The sequence below is a fragment of the Palaemon carinicauda genome, chromosome 22, assembly GCF_036898095.1.
Source record: "Palaemon carinicauda isolate YSFRI2023 chromosome 22, ASM3689809v2, whole genome shotgun sequence".
NCBI classification, from domain to species: Eukaryota; Metazoa; Arthropoda; class Malacostraca; order Decapoda; family Palaemonidae; genus Palaemon; species Palaemon carinicauda.
The window spans coordinates 67,316,398-67,331,350 of NC_090746.1; the positions used below are offsets into that span (position 1 = coordinate 67,316,398).

General features: G+C 49.2%; 1 protein-coding gene across 3 annotated transcripts in view; it reads right to left on the reverse strand.

Moving 5' to 3' along the window:
• LOC137616507 (cyclin-dependent kinase inhibitor 3-like) overlaps nucleotides 1–14,953 on the reverse strand; it is a 234,268-nt gene that overhangs the window by 215,219 nt on the left and 4,096 nt on the right. The gene's annotated exons all lie outside the window — the stretch shown is intronic.

Consider the following 14,953-nt stretch of genomic DNA (forward strand, 5'->3'; position numbering starts at 1 on the left):
AAGGTTCTTTATCCCCGACTCCTAAATCACCTAGAAATCAGTGTCCTGGTTTAGCTAAGGTTTTAGTGTATCCCTTTTTTGGTGGACTCTCTTCTCTCCACCTAACTACCAGTTTTCCACTTTAGTCCCTCCATTATTGCTCGTTAAGAGCTTGTCTAAATTGAACTGGATAACATACAGGACATGGACCTCACCTGGTGTATGATAGCAGATACTGTATTATAAAGACAACAGGAATAGAGATATGCGGAAGATTATCTGGTAAAAGCAAGAATGATAAAGAGACCTGGTGGTGGAGCAAGGAAATAGTTAAACATCCTTCAAAGCCAGGAAAAACTGAAGATCTGGAAAATACTAGAGGAGAAGGAAGGTGGGGAGGAGTACTGTATAGGATTTCAAACAAGATTGCAAAGCATGCAGTGAGTGAAGGAAAGAGGAAAAAGCATAATAAACTTTATGAAGAACTAGAAACAAGAGAAGGGGAGAAAATATTTAGAATCTCAGCAGAGAAAAATCAAAGACACAAAGATATAAAACCAGTTAGGACAATTAAGGATGGGAATGGAAATGCTTTCAGAGGCGATGATGAAATAAAGGATAGATGGAGAAGCTATTTTGAAAGGTTAATAAATGAAAAAAAATTTAAACAATGCCAAGAGGAAATGTAAAGTATTTCTGGTCCAATTCAAGAAATAACAAGAAAGTTGAGAGAGCCTTAAAAAGCATAATGAACAGAAAAGCGACGGAACCAGATGAGTTACCAGCAGAGATTTGGAAGTATTTGGGCCAGGACGGAGTAACTGTGCTTTATAAGCTGCTAAAAGCTATTTTGAAAGGTGGAAGGATGCCAGCTACCTAGAGGATGAGTATTCTGATACCCATATACAAAGAAAAGGGAGATGTAATGGAGTGCTCAAACTACAGAAGGATAAAATTACTATCATACCTTAAAAATCTGAGAGATAATCATAGATGGAAGACTGAGGGTTAGCACCTGCCTCGTACATCCAAACAGGGTTTCATGCCAGGCAAGAACACAACAGATGTGATATTTTCTATACAACAACTAACAGAGAAATATAGAAAAGGAAGAAAGAACTTGTATATATTTATTGATCTGGAAAAGGCATATGACAGTGTACCACAGAAAGAGATTTGGAGAAGTTTAAGGGCCCAGGAAATACCTGAAGTATATGTAAATCTGGTCAAGGATATGTATGAAAATTGTTCAATAACGGTTTGATATGAAGAGGGAGACTGTGAGGTATTTGTTGTACAGGTAGGCCTTCATCATAAGTCGGCCTTAAACCTATTTTTATTCACTCTGTTGTTATATGTACTCACGGAAGATCTGAGACGTGAAATCTCCTAGACAATACTGTAAGCAGATGATGAATTTTTATGTGCTACTGATGATGAAGAACTAAACATTAAAGCAGAGGGATGGAGGAACTGCCTGGAAGAGAGGGGTCTAAGAATAAATAGAATCAAGATTATAAATATGCTGTGAATTTGAGGAAGCAAAAGGGAGAGAGGGGTAGATCTTGAGATCAATTTTCATAAGTTGGAAGTGGTAGAAATTTTTAAATACCTCGGATCTGTGACCCAAAATACAGGAGACCTAGATGAAGAGTTGACCGGAAGGATACAATCAGGGTGGAATAGCTGGAGAAAATGCAGAGGGGTGCTGTGTGATTGTAAGATGACAAATTCGGAGATGATTCGTATTTTTCCTAACTATACAAACCATAGCTATTTAAAGTGGGTAATTACTTTCGGCGTAGCTGAAAGGACGAGTCATTAAAATTTTAACGAGCGTTTACTACCCCACCGCTAGTTAGCGGGGGGTAGGGAAGGTAGTTAGCTACCCTCCCCCCTCACACACCTGTGATGTAAGCTCACTTTGCTTAGAGGTAGGACTTAATGGGGGACAGGGCTGGCGGGCAAGTTTGATTTAATAGCTAAGGTTTGTATAGTTAGGAAAAATACAAATTATCTCCGAATTTGTCATTTGTTCCGTAACTGAAATACAAACCACGCTATTTAAAGTGGGTGACTTAACCCTTAGGAAGGGTGGAATAAGTCCCAGCCATACTGGCTTTTGGCTTTGCCCGGGAACTCATTATCTGAGTGTGTCAGCACTCAACAATAAAGAGTCCCTGCACCTCCCTCGCACCTTGCTATGCAAGGGCTGCGGCCTACGTAAGCTGTGTGTGAAGGAAAAAAGTGTGACTCGTCCTAGGAAGTTGACCTGAAGTTCTTTAGATGGAAACTTTAGGCTAGGACTCTTCCAATACCACCTCGTCAGGGTATGGGGACGCGACAGTATTAACTTAATACTAGGAACACAAGGGAACATGGTTTACCTGCAGTGGTTTGAGGTCAGCTGTGCAGAGAACCCAGGATGCTGCTTTCCCCAAGAGAGGGGAGGATGAAGAAAAGAATAAGGGCCAGACATACCTTTTCTTTCATGCAGACTAAAGCCGGGTAACAATGCCCGTAACCCTCTGCTACTTGTCCATTAAGGAGCCTGAGGTTTAAACCAGCTGTTGTGCAGCCACCACAGGGCCGATAGAGAACGTATCGAGCCTCCTGTGTGTCACGTCTTGCAGGTAGTGGGCTGTGAAGGTCGTTTGACGCTTCCACACCCCTGCTTGTAGAACCTGCGTCACGGAGAAGTTCTTCTTGAAGGCCAGGGACGTAGCTACTCCCCTAACATCATGAGCTCTAGGACGACGTGATGGAGGAGGGTCAGGATTCAGGGACAGATGGATTGCCTTTCGAATCCATGCTGAGATGGTGTTCTTGGTAACCCTCCTCTTCGATCTCCCAGTGCTAACAAACAATGCCTGCACTTGGGGACGAACTGCAGCTGTTCTCTTCAGGTATAGCCTCAGACTCCTTACTGGGCACAGTAGGAGATGAACTGGGTCATCTGTTACGGAACGAAGAATCAAAATCTGGAAGGAGTCGAACCGAGGGTCCGGCACTCCCGGATTCTGAGTCTTTGCAATAAACTCAGGGATGAAGTTGAACGTTACCTCCCCCCTTCCCCTTGAATGGGCGATGTCATACGAGAGACCATGAAGTTCGCTAACTCGCTTGGCTGACACCAAAGCTAGTAAGAACACCGTCTTCCAAGTTAGGTGGCGATCTGAAGCCTGGCGTAATGGTTCGTAGGGAGGTCTCTTAAGAGACCTGAGAACTCGAACCACGTTCCATGGAGGAGGTCTCACTTCCGACTGAGGGCAGGTAAGTTCATAACTACGTATGAGTAGGGAAAGTTCTAGCAAAGAAGAAATGTCCACTCCTTTGAGCCTGAAGGCTAGACTTAAGGCTGAGCGATAGCCTTTCACTGCCGAGACTGAAAGGCGCATTTCTTCTCGCAAGTACACGAAGAACTCCGCTATTGCTGGAATAGTGGCATCGAGTGGAGAGATACCCCTTCCACGACACCAACCACAGAAGATTCTCCACTTTGCCTGGTAGACCCCTGCGGATGACTTTCGAAGGTGTCCTGACATCCTTTCCGCAACTTGTTGCAAAAATCCTCTCTCTGCGAGGAGATGCTGGATAGTCTCCAGGCGTGAAGCCGAAGTGAAGCTATGGCTTTGTGAAAGATGTTGGCGTGTGGTTGTTTGAGTAGCTCGTGTCGCGGAGGGAGGTCTCTCGGAGACTCCGTAAGGAGTTGCAGAAGGTCCAGGAACCATTCCGCGTGATGCCACAGCGGAGCTATGAGTCATCGAGAGGTTGACCGATAGTCTGGTCTTCTTGAGTACCCTCCTCATCAGACAGAACGGGGGAAAGGCGTATACGTCGATGTTGTCCCACCGTTGTTGGAAAGCATCTTGCCAGAGAGCCTTGGGGTCCGGGACTGGGGAGCAGTACAGCGGCAGTTTGAAGTTCAACGCTGTCACGAACAGATTCACAATCGGGGAACCCCACAAAGTCAGGACTTTGTTGGCTACTTGAAGATCCAAAGACCACTCGGTACTCACTATCTGAGACGCTCTGCTCAGACTGTCGGCGAGCACATTCCTCTTGCCCAGAATGAAGCGAGCCGATAGAGGAATCGAGTGGACTTCAGTCCATCTCAGTATCTCTACTGCCAGATAGGATAGCTGCTCTGAAAAGGTACCTCCCTGCTTGTTGATGTAAGCCACTACTGTGGTGTTGTCGCTCATCACCACCACAGAGTGACCCGCCAGGTATTGTTGGAACTGTTGAAGGGCCAGGAATACGGCCTTCATTTCTAGCAGATTTATATGGAGGCACTTTTCTGATTCTGACCACAGGCCTGAGGTCCTGTGGTTCAGAACGTGGGCCACCCACCCTTTCTTTGAGGCGTCCGAAAACAGCATCAAATCCGGGGGGAGGACGAGAAGATCCACTCCCTTTCGTAGGTTCTCGTCTGCCACCCACCACTGAGGGTCCGTCCGTTCCGCGAGACCCATAGGGATCAAGACGTCCGGGGAATCGTGTCCTTGACTCCACCGGGACTTGAGTCGCCATTGCAGGGATCTCATTCTGAGACGACCGTTGGGAACTACACGGACCAAGGATGAGAGATGGCCGAGGAGACGTAACCATGATTGGGCTGGGAGTTCGTCTCGTCTGAGGAAAGGACTTGCGACCCTCCTCAGCCTTGCTATCCTGTCGTCTGATGGGAAGGCTTTGTGGAGATTGGTGTCCAATATCATGCCTAGATATACCAGTCTTTGGGTAGGAAGCAGAGAAGACTTCTCGAGATTTACCATGATCCCTAGATCTTGGCAAATCCCCAGAAGTTTGTCTGGGTGTCGAAGAAGGGTTGACTCTGAGTCTGCTAGGATCAGCCAGTCGTCCAGATAATGGAGGAGACGGATGCCGATCTTGTGTGCCCACGAAGATATCAGGGTGAACACTCTGGTGAAAACCCGAGGTGCTGTTGAGAGACCGAAACACAGCACCTTGAACTGGTAGATCTTGTTGTCTAGGCTGAATCTTAGGTACTTCCTTGAAGACGGATGGATTGGGATCTAGAAGTACGCGTTCTTCAGATCCAGTGTGCACATGCAGTCTCGCAGTCTCACTGCAAGTCTGACCGTGTCTGCCGTCTCCATGCTGAACGGGGTCTGCTTGACAAACCTCTTCAGAGCTGAGAGGTTGATGACTGGTCTCCAGCCTCCAGACGCTTTCTTTACAAGAAAGAGTCGACTGTAGAAGCCTGGGGACCCGTCGACGACCTCTTGGAGAGCTTCCTTCTTCAACATGGTCTCGACTTCTGCCCGAAGGGCTTGCCCTCTTGCCAATCCCATGGCAAGAGAGCTCAACGACACTAGATTCGCTGTCAGGGAAGGTAGAGAGGTTATGAACGGGACGCGATACAGTATCCTTGGCTGATCACGGAGACCGTCCAGAAATCGGCCCCGAGTTGCTGCCACCTGTCCGCGCAACTTTGAAGGCATCCCCCCACTGGTGGACGTGCCAATCCTAGCGTTTGCAGCCTCGGCCACTCCCCCTAGGATTTTTGCCTCTCCTGGAGGACTTCTTGCCTTTCCTGTCCTTGACGGGAAAGGGCTGTTTGGACACCGCTGACTTTGCTGCTACTGCCGGCTTTGTCATCTTTGCAGGGCGAGGTTGTTGAGGTGTTGGAGGCTTATAGGGCTTTGATGTTAAAGCCCTCTGGAGGAGGAAGTCTTGGTTGGACTTCCTCCACCTCTCAGCCACCTGCTCTACATCTTTCGGCTCATACAAACTACTCCCCAAAAGGGAGGAATGTCTGAGCTTACTGACCTCGGTGTTGGGGACCTTCGAGTTGAATCTTTCAGGCACCGTATCACGGTGTTTCAGGATAGTGTTAGCCCACAAGTTCGAGACTTGGTGGGCCAGAAACTCGATGGTACGAGTGCCTGAAAGAAGGAAGGTCTCCAAGGCCTTCCTGGTACTCTCCTTAGACAAGTCTTCGGATCGTATCAGGATGCCAAGAGATCCTAGTCAGATATCCAGCCACGAAGTGGCCTGCATGGCACACTTCGCTAGCTTCTCCTAGCAGAGAATCTCCGAGGCCGAGAACGACACTGGCCGGTTGGAGAGTCTCTCGAGAGGGACTCCCCTGGAGAGCTCTTCCACCGAGTGGTGGAGGGGAAGAGCTAAACAGGACTCCTCCATGATTTCGAAGTACCTCCTCTGGTGGACACGAGGAGGTGGGAGGAGTTTGTTTCCGGCGCTGGAACGGCTGGAGGAGGCTAGCTCGGAAAGCTGGCTCTCGACCTTATCTCTGGCACTCTTGACCCCCTGGGACCAGGGCAAAGCCTCGCTGGTTTTAAGGGGCTTTTGGGTACCAAAGACTTGGTCCAGAACCGTGTCCTTGCCCTATCAAGGAGGAATCTCTGGACCCGAGAATCCGTTAAGGTTCCTAAGAGTCAAAACTTGCCAGAAGGCATGCTCCGACTCCTGCGGCTCTCCTCCTGATGGACTAGCAGCAAGGTCTCCAGTCCCCAAAGGCTCTTCTTGGGAGAACTCGTGGACCTTCTCAGCGGGCTTAGCTGGCTCTGGTCTGATCCTTGAAGAAGATTTTGGAACCGTCTTGGAGTCCTTCGACTCCCTCCTGGGAGGGATGTAGGATTCCAACAAAGATGGTGGGGGCTCTTCTCCACCTCCACCCGAGGAGACTTCTCGGCGCGAGATGGGGTTTCTCCCATTGGTGCGATGGGAGAACGCTTCACCTCACGAGAATCCCCTGAGGACAGAAAATCCTCATCCACGGGGGAAGGGGAGAAAGTCTGGGGAGGGGAGGGAGCCTTCCTTGACGACTTCCGAGGAGCCAGTTTCGCCCTTGGAAAAGTAACCACGTCGTCTACTCCTCTCTTCCTCTTCAGGGGGGGCGAGATAGCCGCTGATTTGAGGCCTAGTTCAGAGAAAGCGGGCTTGAAAGCCTGCGCAACCACTCTGATCAAGGGCCAAAACCAGGGCAGCCGACTGACAGCAGCGCTGTCAGAGACACCCTCTGGAGGGAAGGGGATCGTAAGATCCCTAGGAGTGGAAACTACAACAGGGTCTGCCTGAAAGGAAGAAGCTGTAGAAGAAATGTTCCTAGACCTGTCCGGAGATTTCCCTCTCTCCTGCGCTTACGAGGGGGGGGATGAGGATGACCTGACTGCGCATTGTACTGCAGGATCTTGTGTGGGAACGCACTGTGCATTGCGCTCGCGCGATAGACCAGTGCCTAGCTTGGGGGGTGATTACTCGCGGGCGCACGTGGGCGCGCAGGCAATTGCGCGCGGGCGAGTAAGGGCGAGTGATGGCGAGCGATGGCGCACAGGCGAGCGATGGCACACAGGCGCGCGTTGGCGCGTGGGCGAACGATGGCGCACAGGAGAAGGAGCTCATGTGCGCGCAGGCGACAGGGCGCGTGGGCGCGTAGGCGTCAGGGTGCGTGGGCGCGTTGGCACATAGGTGCGCGTTCCGGAGACCTCGGATGGTGTGCAGCCACAGGATCCTGAAGGGCCCACAAGGGCGAAGCCGTTGGGCCCGCGTGTGCAGGGGGAATATACCTAGCGCGGGCGCCCAGGAGGGCGCTCATCTGGAAAAGAAGTTCTGGCAGTGGGTGAGTGGGTGCGCGATGGAGACTGCGGGCGATGGAGACTGCGGGCGATGGCGCGTAGGCGAGGGATGGCGAGCAGGCGAGATCCGATGGCGCGTCAGCGATCGTGGAGGAGAGCGCTGGCGAGCAGGGGAGGATGAAGACTTCCCTTTGGAGCCCTGATCCGAAGATCGAGGGCAAGCAGGCAAGCGTTGGCGAGCAGGAGAGCGCTGACGAGCAGGAGAGCGTTTGCGAGCAGGAGAGCGCTGGCGCACAGTAGATCGCTGACGATCAGGAGAGCGCTGACAAGCAGGAGACCGAGGGCGTCCATGGCGTGCATCAGGCTGAGGGCGCGCAGAGGTCCGTTGGCGAGCAGGAGATCGTGGGCACGTAGTCTCTGGAACTGCAGGGCGAACAGGAGATCGTGGGCGTGCAGAAGAGCGCTGGCGAGATGAGACTGCAACAGGAGGCCGCTTGCGCGTAGTAGTGCGCTGGCGCGCAGGCGAACGTTGGCGCACAGGGGAAACCTGGCGCTTAAGGGACTTACACCCAATGTGTGAAAGCACCTTTTGCCCCGAAGGGATCGGTGCCCGTTGGAAAACGGGATGGGTGGGCGCCCACAGCACGTCTGCAGCCAGGAAGGGTGAGGGCAGGTCAGCAGGTCTGGCAGGAGAAGGAGATCGCGAACGATCTGCGGAGAGGTCCAGGTCCAAAGAAGTAGCAGGAACGGTAGCTGAAGGACGAGGTTCCTCTGCGGGGGACTGCGAGGAGGAAGATCCGAAGGGTGTCCGAGCCTTACGTCTGATACGTCCTCTGGGAGCAGCAGGCAAACCATCGGCCGTCCTCCGAAGAGGAGTCTCTGTCAGTGAACTCCCCCGGGGGGGGAGAATCACCCGCAGGAGAGACCGTTGGACTTAGTTCCTCCCTCGAAGGATGTTCGGAGGGGGGAGCTAAGCCTTCAGCTACAACAGGAGCAGGGGTTTGAACACTTATTGGAAGCCTCTGCCACAACAGCCTCGACAATAGACAGAGGGTCAACCTCTGCTACCGCCGGTGACTGTTTGACAGCTGCTCCCAACCTGATCATGTTAAACAGGGCTTCCTTGGAGGGCAAACCCTGAAGCCCCAAGGAAGCCCAAAGCTGCAAAAGATCATCATTATCAACATCAGCATGAGGAGAAATAATTAAATCCTCCCTCGGGGGAGGAGGAGGAGCTGCCTCGCTATGGGAGGCAACTCCCTCTCTCAAACCCCGAGATCGGACAACAGTACGGCCTACGCTACCACTCGACGGCCTCTCGCGAGAAGCCGACCGAGTGGGAGCTTCGGAGGAGGTTTGGGCTACGGAAGAAGAGTCCTTAGGATTTTCATTCTTCAAAGAAACCTTTGAAGGAGAAATATCCCGTTTGGACTTCTTCCGGTGCTGGGAAAACCTCTCCCACTGGGAGGTAGGCCACTCCCTACAATCAATACATACGTTATCACTCTCACACCGTTGACCCCTTCAATAAGGGCATAAGGTGTGTGGATCCGTGTCTATTGAAGACATGAAGGTCCCACAAAGGCGGTCAGGTAACCCAGGGAACTTCCGCATTGTAGAGGCCAACTTCACAACACTCTAGAAAAGAAAAAGCAAAACCAATGATTAAATGGCTGTCTGTAGGCGAGGGTGACAGCGAACACGTCCGACTAGCACCCGAGCCAATAGCAAAGTGGGCTTACATCACAGGTGTGTGAGGGGGGAGGGTAGCTAACTACCCTCCCTACCCCCCGCTAACTAGCGGTGGGGTAGTAAACCCTCGTTAAAATTTTAATGGCTCGTCCTTTCAGCTACGCCGAAAGTAATTACCCACTTTAAATAGAGTGGTTTGTATTCCAGTTACGGAACAAATACCAATTAAGCCAAAGAGCACGATCCAGCACCAGGTGGTGAGACCTGCAATGTTGTACTCGTCGAAACATGGGCAACTAAGAGGATAGATGAGAACAGGATAGATATAACTGAGAAGAGGATGTTAAGGTGGCAATGTAGCCTTGCTAGAAAGTTTTGAACAAACATGTTAGAGGTACTCTCATAATAGCACCAGCTTTAACCAAGGTGAGAGAAAATAGACCGAGATGGTAAGGACATATAAAGAGATGTGAAGAAGACCATCCAATAAGGAAGATAATGGATATGGGCCTACCAGGTGGGAGGAGGTTAGGTAGACCAAAATTGCAATGAATTGACTGTGTGAAAAGAGATAGGAGTTGGGATTGAGCGAGGAAGATGCACTGAACCAAAGGAAATGGAAGAACGTGTTGAAGAACCATTACAGCGATCCCCAATTGGAACAAGCTTGTAGAGAAAGAAGACGATGATTATTGTTCATTAGGGAAACAATGATATTTGTCAATGCATTTCCAGAGGAAATCATGAATGTTATCAGCATCACAACAAATATTGTAAGTATCAGAAAAACAAATTTCATTAATTAAAAAAAATTCTCATTAATTTAGATTTCTAAAATTTATACCTTTCGTGAATACTTGATTCATTGGGAGCTACTGCAGGTCAGAGGGTAATAGTATTATATTTAATCAATAGCCAAATTTTACCTAACTTAGTACATGCATCCTTACTAGTCAATTTAGACCCTCTAACCTTCAGAAACACGCCCAACCCCACTACTTGCTAACGCCATATAAGTAAAAGGCTTTTCTTGTTTTTTCTACAAATTAGTTACTAAGCGTGTTTGTCTCAATCAACTTTAAAGGCTCCCAAACCCATTTACTGCACAGGCTTTGCATACATCTTTAGCCCAGCATGACATAAACTTAGGCACCTTAAACCCAGTTTGAGGGGTAAATAAATGATACTTTAATTTCTAGCCAAATATATGAACCATGTATTTTTAATACTCCCTATTTTGTATTTTATGCAATGCTTAACCCCCCTGGTGAGTTTTTTGGACCTCTCGTATAAAGAAAACTTATAGGGGACACCAGTCGGAAACCCGGGTTTTTTTGGATGGGGAAAGGCCAAAAATGGGTGATTTGCAGTAATAATAATGGTCAGAAATGCTAAATAAACACAAAATAACCAGTTAGAAAAATGTTATTTTCATTAGTAAAATAAATTTTTGAATATACTTACCCGATAATCATGTAGCTGTCAACTCCGTTGCCCGACAGAATTCTACGGAAGGGATACGCCAGCGATCACTATACAAGAAGGGGGTGTACTCACCAGCGCCACCTGTGGCCAGGTACTGCAGTACTTCTTGTTGACACCACCTCAATTTTTCCTCGGTCCACTGGTTCTCTATGGGGAGGAAGGGTGGGTCAATTAAATCATGATTATCGGGTAAGTATATTCAAAAATTTATTTTACTAATGAAAATAACATTTTTCAATATTAATCTTACCCGATAATCATGTAGCTGATTCACACCCAGGGAGGTGGGTGAAAACCAGTGTACATGTATATCAAGAAGCTAAGTATCCCGTATTTCATATTATCAGTTATTCAAAATAACAATGAAATTATAAGTACCTGGTAAGGAAGTCGACTTGAACCATTACTCTGCCTTTAATAAGTTCGTCTTCCTTACTGAGCGCAGCGTTCCTCTTAGGAGGCTGAACAACCCTAAGGTGCTGAAGTATAAAGGGCTGCAACCCATACTAAAGGACCTCTACACAACCTCTAACCTAGGCGCTTCTCAAGAACGAATTGACCACCCGCCAAATCAACTAGGATGCGGAAGGCTTCTAGCCTACCGTAACAACCCAAAAAACAACAATAAAAGCATTCAAGAGAAAGGTTAAAAAAGGTTATGGGATTAAGGGAATGTAGTGGCTGAGCCCTCACCTACTACTGCACTCGCTGCTACGAATGGTCCCAGGGTGTAGCAGTTCTCGTAAAGAGACTGGACATCTTTGAGATAAAATGATGCAAACACTGACTTGCTCCTCCAATAAGTTGCATCCATGATACTCTGCAGAGAACGGTTCTGTTTAAAGGCCATCGAAGTGGCTACAGCTCTCACTTCGTGGGTCCTTACCTTCAGCAAAGCAAGGTCTTCATCCTTCATGTGAGAATGAGCTTCTCTAATCAGAAGCCTTATATAATACGAAACTGCGTTTTTGGACATAGGCATCGAAGGTTTCTTGATGGCACACCATAAGGCCTCTGATTGTCCTCGTATAGGTTTTGACCTTTTAAGATAGTATTTTAGAGCTCTGACAGGGCAAAGAACTCTTTCTAGCTCGTTACCCACCATGTTGGAAAGGCTAGGAATTTCGAACGATCTAGGCCAAGGACGTGAAGGAAGTTCATTTTTTGCTAAAAATCCGAGCTGTAAGGAACATGTTGCTGATTCGGATGTGAATCCTATGTTCCTGCTGAAGGCGTGAACCTCACTAACTCTTTTGGCTGTTGCAAGGCAGACGAGGAAAAGAGTTTTGAGAGTAAGGTCTTTGAAAGAAGCTGACTGGAGAGGTTCAAACCTAGGAGACATAAGGAACCTTAAGACTACGTCTAGATTCCAGCCTGGAGTGGACAATCGACGTTCTTTAGAAGTCTCGAAAGATTTAAGGATGTCTTGTAGATCCTTGTTGGAGGAAAGATCCAAACCTCTGTGGCGGAGAACTGAAGCCAACATACTTCTGTACCCTTTGATCGTAGGAGCCGAAAGAGATCTAACATTCCTAAGATGTAACAGGAAGTCAGCAACTTGGGTTACAGAGGTATTGGAAGAGGAAACTGCATTGGCTCTGCACCAGCTTCGGAAGACTTCCCACTTGGATTGATAGACTCTACGAGTGGATATCCTCCTTGCTCTGGCAATCGCTCTGGCTGCCTCCTTCGAAAAGCCTCTAGCTCTAGCGAGTCTTTCGACAGTCTGAAGGCAGTCAGACGAAGAGCGTGGAGGTTTGGGTGTACCTTCTTTACGTGAGGTTGACGTAGAAGGTCCACTCTTAGAGGGAGAGTCCTGGGAACGTCGACCAGCCATTGTAGTACCTCTGTGAACCATTCTCTTGCAGGCCAAAGGGGAGCAACCAGCGTCAGCCGTGTCCCTTCGTGAGAGACGAACTTCTGAATGACTCTGTTGATGATCTTGAACGGCGGGAATGCATATAGCTCGAGATGGGACCAATCCAGCAGAAAAGCATCCACGTGGACTGCTGCTGGGTCTGGAACTGGGGAACAGTACAAAGGGAGCCTCTTGGTCATGGAGGTGGCGAACAGATCTATCGTTGGCTGACCCCACAAGGTCCAAAGTCTGTTGCACACGCTCTTGTGAAGGGTCCATTCCGTGGGGATGACTTGATCTTTCCTGCTGAGGCGATCTGCCGAGACGTTCATATTGCCCTGAATGAACCTCGTTACCAGTGAGAGGTTTAGACTTCTTGACCAAATGAGGAGGTCCCTTGCTATCTCGTACAGCTTCCTCGAATGGGTCCCTCCCTGCTTGGAGATGTATGCCAAGGCTGTGGTGTTGTCGGAGTTCACCTCCACCACCTTGTTTAGCAGGAGGGACTTGAAGTTCATTAAAGCCAGATGAACTGCCAGCAACTCCTTGCAGTTGATGTGAAGCGTTTCCTGTTCCTTGTTCCATGTTCCCGAGCATTCCTGTCCGTCCAAGGTCGCGCCCCAGCCCGAGTCTGATGCGTCCGAATAGAGATGAAGATTGGGGGTCTGAACCGCTAACGATAGACCCTCCTTGAGAAGGATGTTGGTCTTCCACCACATGAGAGTAGTCTTCATCTCTTTGGTAACAGGAATAGAGACCGCTTCGAGCGTCATATTCTTGTCCCAGTGAGCTGCTAGATGGAATTGAAGGGGGCGGTGGTTTGGGAAGGAATAAGCTGGGACTTTTCTAAGTTGACCAAAAGACCCAGTTCCTTGATCAAGTCCAAAGTCCAGTTGAGACTCTCCAGACAGCGACGACTTGTGGGGGCTCTTAACAGCCAGTCGTCTAAATAAAGGGAGGCTCTGATGTCCGCCAAGTGGAGGAATTTTGCAATATTCCTCATCAGTCGCGTAAACACCATAGGCGCCGTGCTTAGGCCAAAACACAGGGCTTGGAATTGGTACACAACCTTTCCAAAAACGAATCTCAGGAAAGGTTGGGAGTCTGGATGAATAGGAACGTGAAAGTAAGCGTCTTTCAGATCCAACGAGACCATCCAGTCCTCCTGCCTGACCGCTGCTAGGACCGACTTCGTCGTCTCCATAGTGAACGTCTGCTTGGTGACATAAGCATTGAGCGCACTGACGTCCAGCACCGGTCTCCAACCTCCTGTCTTCTTGGCCACCAGAAAGAGACGGTTGTAGAAGCCCGGGGATTGATGGTCCCGGACTATCACCACTGCCTCCTTCTGTAACAGGAGCGACACCTCTTGGTGTAACGCTAGCCTCTTGTCCTTTTCCTTGTAGTTGGGAGAGAGGTTGATGGGAGAAGTGGTCAGAGGGGGATTGCGGCAGAATGGTATCCTGTAACCCTCCCTTAGCCACTTGACAGACTGGGCGTCTGCACCTCTTCTTTCCCAAGCTTGCCAGAAGATCTTGAGTCTGGCTCCTACTGCTGTCTGGAGAGGAGGAGAGTCAATGTTTGCCTTTCGAAGGCTTGGGACCTTTCTTGGACCTGCCCCTGAAACCGTCTGGACGGGTACTTCCTCGGCTGGGGGCTCTGCCACGAAAGGGCGGAATAAATCTTGTAGCAGGAGTATCGGCCACTGGGGTGCGGTAAGTTCTAGGAACCGAAGGAGCAACCTTAGCCTTACGTGCTGAAGAGGCCACAAGGTCATGAGTGTCCTTCTGAATAAGAGCCGCAGACAATTCCTTGATAAGGTCCTCAGGAAACAGGAACTTAGAAAGCGGAGCAAAAAGTAACTGAGACCTTTGACAAGAGGTGATACCAGTGGAAAGGAAGGTGCAAAGTTGTTCCCTTTTCTTGAGTACTCCCGAAACAAACATGGAGGCAAGTTCGCCGGAACCATCGCGAATTGCTTTATCCATACAGGACATTATAAGCATGGCCGAGTCCTTGTCAGATGGGGCAGTCTTCTTGCTCAAGGCCCCCAGGCACCAGTCGAGAAAATTAAAAATCTCAAAGGCGCGAAAGACTCCCTTTAAGAAGTGGTCTAAGTCAGAAAAGGTCCAGCAGACCTTAGAGCGCCTCATAGCCGACCTTCGTGGAGAGTCAACCAAACTTGAGAAGTCAGCCTGGGCAGAGGCAGGGATTCCCAAGCCTGGTTCCTCTCCTGTGGCATACCATACGCCCGCCTTAGAAGTCAGCTTAGTAGGTGGAAACATGAATGACGTCTTCCCTACTTGCTGCTTGGACTGCAACCAATCCCCTAACATTCTCAAAGCTCTCTAGAAGATCTAGCGAAGATGAGCTT